Below are 12,532 nucleotides of genomic sequence, written 5' to 3'. Positions count from 1 at the left end.
GTTCTCTAATCTGATATTCTACGTCTTTACGTCGCTGTTCTTGTTCAGTCAACTTTCTACGTCCATCCCCACCCTTGCAAATCTTCGTCTTAAAATCGATCATAATAGTTTTCGTAATCGTAATATATCGAATGAGGATCAGTTTACCTTGTGAAGTTGTTGGAGTTGGTACTTCAAATACTTGATGACGTCTTCTTTCGCTTTTCTGATGTTTTAAGCCAACTGTCAGTCGATAATCAAGATTGCGGTCTGCTGCTTCTGGAGCAGTGATAATGCGACTGGCTTGATATTTTTTGATTTCTTTGTTGTGAAGCGTTATTTGTTTACTCGGCATTGTTGTGTTTCTATACCAACACAACAATGCAGAGTATAAACAAATATCTGTTGACATTGTTGATTGATGACGACGAAATCACAAATTTTTATAGTAAAAATAAAAAAAAGATATTTCAGCTACCACAGACCCATCTTAAGCGTAACTAATTCAGGTTAAATAAGCAAAGTCTTAATCAAACTTATCTCAATTGTACAGCATGTATGAAGGGAATATTTAGAATAAAGCCAATATATAAACTTCCTTTCCGTAAAGACGTATTTACGTCAAATTCTCCGGAACCGTGGTTCCACTATCACTTTCATTTTTTTTTGGGGGGGTGGGGGGGTTGTCTACTCGGTCGTGACTCTGCGTATGCACTTTCGGTGCCCACAACGAAGCTGAAAGCCAGGGCTGGGGCTCCGACGTGCTGGGAGTGGTGACGAACTCCTGTAATCCAACTACTTAGAGGCTAAGTGTTGAGAAATGACTTGAGGTTGGGAGTTCTGGTGTTCTGTGTCCCACAGCTAAGCTCGGTATCAATATGGACACCCTGGGGGGAGCCCGGGGTGGCCAGGTTGTTTAAGGAGGGGTGGATCGGGCCAGAGAGGAAACTCACCCGTATGATGCTGTAATGGGATCGCGCATGAAGACTGGGAGCTGCTTTAGAGCAGACCGGAAGTCACCTGTGATCGGAGCTACCGGCACCTGTACTACGACAACCCCGGCCCAGGGAGCATTTTTTGGAGGGGGGGGGAGGATGAGCCATGTCTCATGGCTCGAGTAGCCTATCTGCTCTCTCGAAGTTCTTTGGAGTCGGCGGCTTCGAGACCCAGATGAGACAGCAGGGCAGACAGTCTGTGTGTGTGTGTGTCCGCCGGGCAGAGAACGACTCAGCTTGGAGACAGATAGGTCTGATATTTTTTGGGTTGTAACCCCCTACCGGAGCCTGAGCCTTGGGAGTTTGTTCTCCTTTTGAATTTATATATATTTTTATTAAATATCCCTTGTTGTTTAATCGGGGGTTCATTTATTAAGTTTTTTGGCTTAACCGCTATTACCATCCCACAACCGTACCACCTCCCGGCCTGGGATAATTTGGTCCAGTCACGAGAGCCAGTAGGGCTGAATTGCCACCTCACAGATTTTGCAATTATGGAGAAGAATGTTCATTCCAAATTAAAACAAATATATTCTGCAGAGAACTTGTGAGACCTACTGATGTTTTAATACTCCAATTTATATGATGAACTATCATTATTTATAAATTAACAATCATTCCATTTATTTAACTATTTCCATGCATAATTTATCAAATTTAACTTTAAATTCACATAATCTGTATGTATGCTTTTTAACCTATGAAAAAGCATTTTTTAAATATATATCATAATAGAAAATTTCAAAGCCTAACTCCACTAATCAAACATAAAAATGAAAACTAAAAACTAAAAGGTAGATTTCCTGTTCCACATTCTAATAAATATGAAATCTGAATATTCTTCAAACATGGCCACTCTCCAGCAATAAAACTTGGTTTCTGGAGACCACAGCCCAAAATTGGAAGAAATCTGTACAATATTTATGACAATGGAAATAAAACAATTATATCAATTATTTATTTTAATCCGTCTGATCACAATATAATTTTATTTAAAATTTATTATAATTAAGATAATAAAATATCATTCATATTCCTTATCGATTGATCGATTTACATTTCGGAACAAACAAACAAACAAAACAATTACTTCTTTAAAACAGGGAAGGAAAACCCTGACAGAAAACCAAGGGTTGAAGGGGCTGCATAGGAAAAGAGAAACCAATCCTTCTAAGGGAAAGAACCCGGAATAAAAACTTCTGGAGGACTATGGGGGTTGGACATCGGGCTAAGAACCCAATTCTGGAAGAAGCTGACACACTGAAAGGGCCGTAGTGGTAAAGAAGAAGAAGAAGGACATGTAATGAATATCGAAACTTTCATTAGGTTTGTACGTCTTCCTCCTCTGTGTGTGTGTGTGCGTGTGCGCGCGCGCTTGGGTGTGTGTGTGGCGTGTGGGGCGTCGGGCGTGGTGTGGGGGTGGTGTCTTGTCGTGTGGTGTGGTGTGGTGTGGTGTGGTGTGGTGTGCAGTCGTGTGGTGTCGTGTCGTGTGGTGTGCTGACGTGTCGCGTGGTGTGTCGTCTCGTGTGGCGTCGTCTCGTGTGGCGTCGTCTCGTGTGGCGTCGTCTCGTGTGGCGTCGTCTCGTGTGGCGTCGTCTCGTGTGGCGTCGTCTCGTGTGGCGTCCTCTCGTGTGGCGTCGTGTCGTGTGGCGTCCTGTCGTGTGGCGTCGTGTCGTGTGGCGTCGTCTCGTGTGGCGTCGTCTCGTGTGGCGTCGTCTCGTGTCGTGTGGTGTCGGCCCACACCACAGTACACCACACGACACGACAGCACACGACGACACGACACGACGCGACACGACTGCAGAACACACCACACAACACACCAAACCACACGATACAACACGACAGGACACCAGGCCCCACACGCCCCACGCCCCACGCCACATACACACACCCAAACGCTCGCGCGCGCACGCAGACACACACAAAGGAAGAATACATACAAACAAAATGAAAGTTTCGAATTTCTTCATTACATGTGCGCTTCTGCTCCAACCTCTTCTTCTCTAGCACTACGGCCCTTTCAGTGTGTGAGCTTCTGCCAGAATTGGGTTGGTAGTCCGATGTGCACCCCCCCACCGTCCTCCATAAGTTTTTATTCCGGGTTCTTTCCCTTAGAAGGACTGGTTTCTCTATCCCTATGCAGCCCCTTCTACCCTTGGTTTTCTGTCAGGGTTTTCCTTCCCTTAGCCTTTGGGGATTCCTCCCCTACCCACAAGGCAGTGGGGGCACTGAGCTCATGTGGTATTTGATGGGTGTAGCCTGCCACCAGCTACACTCCCACGCTCTCCGGTCTTGCCGCCTCGGTCCGGGACTGCCCCTTATTCGCAGCTAACCCTCATATCACTATCCGCCACCTGTCGCCCGCCCAGTACCTGAGGCTCGCCCTGGATTACGACTGAAATAAACAAACACGACGTTACGGATACGGATCCTACACATCTCCGTTACACTTTTTCGCCGAATGACCCTTCCGTGTAGACGTATTTACGTCAAAATCATTGCTTTATATTATGGAACTCTTAAGGTTCATTGTCGTGTTCAGATCATCCACCTACCTAAAGTCAATTGAATCTGTTAAATTTTGTGCGGTACATGTCTCAACCATCTCATACTCCTTGAATTAATCACTCTAAAATGTTAAATTGAATCATAAGTATGAAGTTCCCCATTGAGTAAGAAACTAAACTAACCCCCCCCCAAAGGGTGGTTAGTTTTGTGTCTTATCCAAGTGTTTTAACCCTTGAATGCGCAGTATGACTTGAATGAGTATTCTTATCAGTATCAGATTACCTTGTTGGTGTTAGTACGTCTTCTCTCACTATTCTTCATTTCTTAAATAGTTTTCTGTCGCTGTTCGGAGACGATGTGCTGCTTGTAGAGCAGTGATCATGCGACTGGCTTGGTATTTGTTTATTTGTTACGTTATTTGTTTACTCGGCATTGTTGTGTTTCTATACCAACACAACAATGCAGAGTATAAACAAATATCTGTTGCCATTGTTTGAAGACGTCACCTTCTGTCACCGGGATCTAAAAGACACACAATTGAAAGTATATAAATCACTTTTATATTACTGTTAATTAAATTAAGCAATGAAGCTATAACACACCCATCACAGTTTCTAGAGTTCACCTCAGTGAACAATACAAAACACATACGGATGTGTTCAAGGTCGTATTTTTCTGTGTTCATTGTACACGTTTTTCAGATTCTGTAATACTACAGATTCAGAAATATAAGATATGAAATGTTGACAGAGGAACTACGGTTCCGGAGAATCTGACGTAAATACGTCTCTATAATGTAATGTAATGTAATAATTCTTACATAAGATAAGTACCTGTGATATTCTAAAACGTTTTTACCAGCACAAAATTATCTATTCTACGACGCACTTATTCTACAGCCGATTCACAGCTCAGTTCTTTCCGCAATAACGAAAGCGGATTGTTGACGGCAGTAATGTAACACAACAATGCCGAGTAAACAGATCACGTAGCAATTAGTTTCTTAGGTAACATAACCATTGTTATGTTACCTGGGAAACGTCAAACTTCATTGATATGTTACCTGGGAAACGTCAAACTTCATTGATATGTTACCTGGAAAACGTCAAACTTCATTGATATGTTACCTGGGAAACGTCATCTGTTTATCAACAAATAAACAACAATGGTTACCTACATAGTTACCTTACATTACATTACATTACATTCATCTACCACAGACCCATCTTAAGCGTAACTAATTCAAGTTAAATAAGCAATGTCTTAATCAAACTTTACTCGATTGTAAAGCAAGTGTGACGTATTTACGTCAAATTATCCGGAACCATGGTTCCACTGACAACTTTTTACATGCAAAACAAATTAATTAGAATAATGGCCGGTGTCAAAAGCAGGGTATCTTGTAGAAAATTATTTCGTAAATTTAATATACTTCCACTTGCAAGTGAATTTATACTCTGCTGTCTATCATGTGTGGTGGAAAACTTAGATAAATTTAAAAGAAATACAGATGTACATAATTTAAATACAAGATGGAAACGTGATCTCTATGTGCCAAATCCTAACCTTACTAAATATCAAAAAGGAGTCTACTATACAGGTATCAAGTTGTTTAATAATCTTCCAACAGTTAAAAGTCTAAGTTATTATATAAAGGTATAAGCCTGCATTGAAATATTACCTCTTCACTCACTCTTACTATTCCGTAGATGCTTTCATCTCTGCTGAACATTTTTAAGCTTTATGTATAGCTATAATCTATACGTAAAGCAAGTTTTGCATTTCTTTTTAAAATTTAAAATTCTGAGGTTTTTGTATATTAATTTGTTAAAATCTTGAGTAAGAAACTAAACTAACCCCCCCCCCTTCGGAGGGTTTTTTTGTGTCTTACTCAAGTCTTTTAACCCCTTCCTTTCATTGTATTTATCGCCTAAATATAATTTAAACACAGAGGCGTCAGTTTTCGTAAGCAGTTTGACTTGAATGAGTATTATTATCAGTATCAGATTACCTTCTCTCACTTTTCTCCATTTCTTAAATAGTTTTCTGTCGCTGTTCGGAGACGATGTGCTGCTTGTAGAGCAGTGATAATGCGACTGGCTTGGTATTTTTTGATTTCTTTGTTGTGAAGCGTTATTTGTTTACTCGGCATTGTTGTGTTTCTATACCAACACAACAATGCAGAGTATAAACAAATATCTGTTGACATTGTTTGAAGACGTCATTTCCTGAAGGCAACGAAAATCACAAATTTTTATAGTAGAAGACTAGAGCAGGGCGCTCCTTCCGGAGCGCGTTCTCTAATCTGATATTCTACGTCTTTACGTCGCTGTTCTTGTTCAGTCAACTTTCTACGTCCATCCCCACCCTTGCAAATCTTCGTCTTAAAATCGATCATAATAGTTTTCGTAATCGTAATATATCGAATGAGGATCAGTTTACCTTGTGAAGTTGTTGGAGTTGGTACTTCAAATACTTGATGACGTCTTCTTTCGCTTTTCTGATGTTTTAAGCCAACTGTCAGTCGATAATCAAGATTGCGGTCTGCTGCTTCTGGAGCAGTGATAATGCGACTGGTTTGATATTTTTTGATTTCTTTGTTGTGAAGCGTTATTTGTTTACTCGGCATTGTTGTGTTTCTATACCAACACAACAATGCAGAGTATAAACAAATATCTGTTGACATTGTTGATTGATGACGACGAAATCACAAATTTTTATAGTAAAAATAAAAAAAAGATATTTCAGCTACCACAGACCCATCTTAAGCGTAACTAATTCAGGTTAAATAAGCAAAGTCTTAATCAAACTTATCTCAATTGTACAGCATGTATGAAGGGAATATTTAGAATAAAGCCAATATATAAACTTCCTTTCCGTAAAGACGTATTTACGTCAAATTCTCCGGAACCGTGGTTCCACTATCACTTTCATTTTTTTTTTTGTGGGGGTGGGGGGGTTGTCTACTCGGTCGTGACTCTGCGTATGCACTTTCGGTGCCCACAACGAAGCTGAAAGCCAGGGCTGGGGCTCCGACGTGCTGGGAGTGGTGACGAACTCCTGTAATCCAACTACTTAGAGGCTAAGTGTTGAGAAATGACTTGAGGTTGGGAGTTCTGGTGTTCTGTGTCCCACAGCTAAGCTCGGTATCAATATGGACACCCTGGGGGGAGCCCGGGGTGGCCAGGTTGTTTAAGGAGGGGTGGATCGGGCCAGAGAGGAAACTCACCCGTATGATGCTGTAATGGGATCGCGCATGAAGACTGGGAGCTGCTTTAGAGCAGACCGGAAGTCACCTGTGATCGGAGCTACCGGCACCTGTACTACGACAACCCCGGCCCAGGGAGCATTTTTTGGAGGGGGGGGGAGGATGAGCCATGTCTCATGGCTCGAGTAGCCTATCTGCTCTCTCGAAGTTCTTTGGAGTCGGCGGCTTCGAGACCCAGATGAGACAGCAGGGCAGACAGTCTGTGTGTGTGTGTGTCCGCCGGGCAGAGAACGACTCAGCTTGGAGACAGATAGGTCTGATATTTTTTGGGTTGTAACCCCCTACCGGAGCCTGAGCCTTGGGAGTTTGTTCTCCTTTTGAATTTATATATATTTTTATTAAATATCCCTTGTTGTTTAATCGGGGGTTCATTTATTAAGTTTTTTGGCTTAACCGCTATTACCATCCCACAACCGTACCACCTCCCGGCCTGGGATAATTTGGTCCAGTCACGAGAGCCAGTAGGGCTGAATTGCCACCTCACAGATTTTGCAATTATGGAGAAGAATGTTCATTCCAAATTAAAACAAATATATTCTGCAGAGAACTTGTGAGACCTACTGATGTTTTAATACTCCAATTTATATGATGAACTATCATTATTTATAAATTAACAATCATTCCATTTATTTAACTATTTCCATGCATAATTTATCAAATTTAACTTTAAATTCACATAATCTGTATGTATGCTTTTTAACCTATGAAAAAGCATTTTTTAAATATATATCATAATAGAAAATTTCAAAGCCTAACTCCACTAATCAAACATAAAAATGAAAACTAAAAACTAAAAGGTAGATTTCCTGTTCCACATTCTAATAAATATGAAATCTGAATATTCTTCAAACATGGCCACTCTCCAGCAATAAAACTTGGTTTCTGGAGACCACAGCCCAAAATTGGAAGAAATCTGTACAATATTTATGACAATGGAAATAAAACAATTATATCAATTATTTATTTTAATCCGTCTGATCACAATATAATTTTATTTAAAATTTATTATAATTAAGATAATAAAATATCATTCATATTCCTTATCGATTGATCGATTTACATTTCGGAACAAACAAACAAACAAAACAATTACTTCTTTAAAACAGGGAAGGAAAACCCTGACAGAAAACCAAGGGTTGAAGGGGCTGCATAGGAAAAGAGAAACCAATCCTTCTAAGGGAAAGAACCCGGAATAAAAACTTCTGGAGGACTATGGGGGTTGGACATCGGGCTAAGAACCCAATTCTGGAAGAAGCTGACACACTGAAAGGGCCGTAGTGGTAAAGAAGAAGAAGAAGGACATGTAATGAATATCGAAACTTTCATTAGGTTTGTACGTCTTCCTCCTCTGTGTGTGTGTGTGCGTGTGCGCGCGCGCTTGGGTGTGTGTGTGGCGTGTGGGGCGTCTGGGGCGTGGTGTGGGGGTGGTGTCTTGTCGTGTGGTGTGGTGTGGTGTGGTGTGGTGTGGTGTGCAGTCGTGTAGTGTCGTGTCGTGTGGTGTGCTGACGTGTCGCGTGGTGTGTCGTCTCGTGTGGCGTCGTCTCGTGTGGCGTCGTCTCGTGTGGCGTCGTCTCGTGTGGCGTCGTCTCGTGTGGCGTCGTCTCGTGTGGCGTCCTCTCGTGTGGCGTCGTGTCGTGTGGCGTCGTGTCGTGTGGCGTCGTCTCGTGTGGCGTCGTCTCGTGTCGTGTGGTGTCGGCCCACACCACAGTACACCACACGACACGACAGCACACGACGACACGACACGACGCGACACGACTGCAGAACACACCACACAACACACCAAACCACACGATACAACACGACAGGACACCAGGCCCCACACGCCCCACGCCCCACGCCACATACACACACCCAAACGCTCGCGCGCGCACGCAGACACACACAAAGGAAGAATACATACAAACAAAATGAAAGTTTCGAATTTCTTCATTACATGTGCGCTTCTGCTCCAACCTCTTCTTCTCTAGCACTACGGCCCTTTCAGTGTGTGAGCTTCTTCCAGAATTGGGTTGGTAGTCCGATGTGCACCCCCCCCCCCGTCCTCCATAAGTTTTTATTCCGGGTTCTTTCCCTTAGAAGGACTGGTTTCTCTATCCCTATGCAGCCCCTTCTACCCTTGGTTTTCTGTCAGGGTTTTCCTTCCCTTAGCCTTTGGGGATTCCTCCCCTACCCACAAGGCAGTGGGGTCACTGAGCTCATGTGGTATTTGATGGGTGTAGCCTGCCACCAGCTACACTCCCACGCTCTCCGGTCTTGCCGCCTCGGTCCGGGACTGCCCCTTATTCGCAGCTAACCCTCATATCACTATCCGCCACCTGTCGCCCGCCCAGTACCTGAGGCTCGCCCTGGATTACGACTGAAATAAACAAACACGACGTTACGGATACGGATCCTACACATCTCCGTTACACTTTTTCGCCGAATGACCCTTCCGTGTAGACGTATTTACGTCAAAATCATTGCTTTATATTATGGAACTCTTAAGGTTCATTGTCGTGTTCAGATCATCCACCTACCTAAAGTCAATTGAATCTGTTAAATTTTGTGCGGTACATGTCTTAACCATCTCATACTCCTTGAATTAATCACTCTAAAATGTTAAATTGAATCATAAGTATGAAGTTCCCCATTGAGTAAGAAACTAAACTAACCCCCCCCCCCCCCCAAAGGGGTGGTTAGTTTTGTGTCTTATCCAAGTGTTTTAACCCTTGAATGCGCAGTATGACTTGAATGAGTATTCTTATCAGTATCAGATTACCTTGTTGGTGTTAGTACGTCTTCTCTCACTTTTCTTCATTTCTTAAATAGTTTTCTGTCGCTGTTCGGAGACGATGTGCTGCTTGTAGAGCAGTGATCATGCGACTGGCTTGGTATTTGTTTATTTATTACGTTATTTGTTTACTCGGCATTGTTGTGTTTCTATACCAACACAACAATGCAGAGTATAAACAAATATCTGTTGCCATTGTTTGAAGACGTCACCTTCTGTCACCGGGATCTAAAAGACACACAATTGAAAATATATAAATCACTTTTATATTACTGTTAATTAAATTAAGCAATGAAGCTATAACACACCCATCACAGTTTCTAGAGTTCACCTCAGTGAACAATACAAAACACATACGGATGTGTTCAAGGTCGTATTTTTCTGTGTTCATTGTACACGTTTTTCAGATTCTGTAATACTACAGATTCAGAAATATAAGATATGAAATGTTGACAGAGGAACTACGGTTCCGGAGAATCTGACGTAAATACGTCTCTATAATGTAATGTAATGTAATAATTCTTACATAAGATAAGTACCTGTGATATTCTAAAACGTTTTTACCAGCACAAAATTATCTATTCTACGACGCACTTATTCTACAGCCGATTCACAGCTCAGTTCTTTCCGCAATAACGAAAGCGGATTGTTGACGGCAGTAATGTAACACAACAATGCCGAGTAAACAGATCACGTAGCAATTAGTTTCTTAGGTAACATAACCATTGTTATGTTACCTGGGAAACGTCAAACTTCATTGATATGTTACCTGGGAAACGTCAAACTTCATTGATATGTTACCTGGAAAACGTCAAACTTCATTGATATGTTACCTGGGAAACGTCATCTGTTTATCAACAAATAAACAACAATGGTTACCTACATAGTTACCTTACATTACATTACATTACATTCTTCTACCACAGACCCATCTTAAGCGTAACTAATTCAAGTTAAATAAGCAATGTCTTAATCAAACTTTACTCGATTGTAAAGCAAGTGTGACGTATTTACGTCAAATTATCCGGAACCATGGTTCCACTGACAACTTTTTACATGCAAAACAAATTAATTAGAATAATGGCCGGTGTCAAAAGCATTGTATCTTGTAGAAAATTATTTCGTAAATTTAATATACTTCCACTTGCAAGTGAATTTATACTCTGCTGTCTATCATGTGTGGTGGAAAACTTAGATAAATTTAAAAGAAATACAGATGTACATAATTTAAATACAAGATGGAAACGTGATCTCTATGTGCCAAATCCTAACCTTACTAAATATCAAAAAGGAGTCTACTATACAGGTATCAAGTTGTTTAATAATCTTCCAACAGTTAAAAGTCTAAGTTATTATATAAAGGTATAAGCCTGCATTGAAATATTACCTCTTCACTCACTCTTACTATTCCGTAGATGCTTTCATCTCTGCTGAACATTTTTAAGCTTTATGTATAGCTATAATCTATACGTAAAGCAAGTTTTGCATTTCTTTTTAAAATTTAGAATTCTGAGGTTTTTGTATATTAATTTGTTAAAATCTTGAGTAAGAAACTAAACTAACCCCCCCCCCCCCTTCGGAGGGTTTTTTTTGTGTCTTACTCAAGTCTTTTAACCCCTTCCTTTCATTGTATTTATCGCCTAAATATAATTTAAACACAGAGGCGTCAGTTTTCGTAAGCAGTTTGACTTGAATGAGTATTATTATCAGTATCAGATTACCTTCTCTCACTTTTCTCCATTTCTTAAATAGTTTTCTGTCGCTGTTCGGAGACGATGTGCTGCTTGTAGAGCAGTGATAATGCGACTGGCTTGGTATTTTTTGATTTCTTTGTTGTGAAGCGTTATTTGTTTACTCGGCATTGTTGTGTTTCTATACCAACACAACAATGCAGAGTATAAACAAATATCTGTTGACATTGTTTGAAGACGTCATTTCCTGAAGGCAACGAAAATCACAAATTTTTATAGTAGAAGACTAGAGCAGGGCGCTCCTTCCGGAGCGCGTTCTCTAATCTGATATTCTACGTCTTTACGTCGCTGTTCTTGTTCAGTCAACTTTCTACGTCCATCCCCACCCTTGCAAATCTTCGTCTTAAAATCGATCATAATAGTTTTCGTAATCGTAATATATCGAATGAGGATCAGTTTACCTTGTGAAGTTGTTGGAGTTGGTACTTCAAATACTTGATGACGTCTTCTTTCGCTTTTCTGATGTTTTAAGCCAACTGTCAGTCGATAATCAAGATTGCGGTCTGCTGCTTCTGGAGCAGTGATAATGCGACTGGCTTGATATTTTTTGATTTCTTTGTTGTGAAGCGTTATTTGTTTACTCGGCATTGTTGTGTTTCTATACCAACACAACAATGCAGAGTATAAACAAATATCTGTTGACATTGTTGATTGATGACGACGAAATCACAAATTTTTATAGTAAAAATAAAAAAAAGATATTTCAGCTACCACAGACCCATCTTAAGCGTAACTAATTCAGGTTAAATAAGCAAAGTCTTAATCAAACTTATCTCAATTGTACAGCATGTATGAAGGGAATATTTAGAATAAAGCCAATATATAAACTTCCTTTCCGTAAAGACGTATTTACGTCAAATTCTCCGGAACCGTGGTTCCACTATCACTTTCATTTTTTTTTTTGGTGGGGGGGGGGGTCTACTCGGTCGTGACTCTGCGTATGCACTTTCGGTGCCCACAACGAAGCTGAAAGCCAGGGCTGGGGCTCCGACGTGCTGGGAGTGGTGACGAACTCCTGTAATCCAACTACTTAGAGGCTAAGTGTTGAGAAATGACTTGAGGTTGGGAGTTCTGGTGTTCTGTGTCCCACAGCTAAGCTCGGTATCAATATGGACACCCTGGGGGGAGCCCGGGGTGGCCAGGTTGTTTAAGGAGGGGTGGATCGGGCCAGAGAGGAAACTCACCCGTATGATGCTGTAATGGGATCGCGCATGAAGACTGGGAGCTGCTTTAGAGCAGACCGGAAGTCACCTGT

General features: G+C 41.2%; 3 pseudogenes; all 3 read left to right on the top strand.

The window, feature by feature from the left end:
* Nucleotides 1-742: 742 nt before the first annotated feature.
* LOC147871466 (signal recognition particle RNA) lies at nucleotides 743-1,003 on the top strand (annotated as a pseudogene).
* A 5,521-nt stretch (nucleotides 1,004-6,524) lies between these two features.
* On the top strand, nucleotides 6,525-6,785 carry LOC147871465 (signal recognition particle RNA; annotated as a pseudogene).
* Nucleotides 6,786-12,271: 5,486 nt separating this feature from the next.
* On the top strand, nucleotides 12,272-12,532 carry LOC147871464 (signal recognition particle RNA; annotated as a pseudogene).

Source organism: Zootermopsis nevadensis, unplaced genomic scaffold (genome assembly GCF_977971745.1).
Source record: "Zootermopsis nevadensis isolate Lab colony 2312 unplaced genomic scaffold, Znev_1.0 Znev_ptg000053l, whole genome shotgun sequence".
NCBI lineage: Eukaryota > Metazoa > Arthropoda > Insecta > Blattodea > Termopsidae > Zootermopsis > Zootermopsis nevadensis.
Note: the sequence above shows the minus strand (reverse complement) of the source record. Positions and strands in the feature narration are given on the sequence as shown.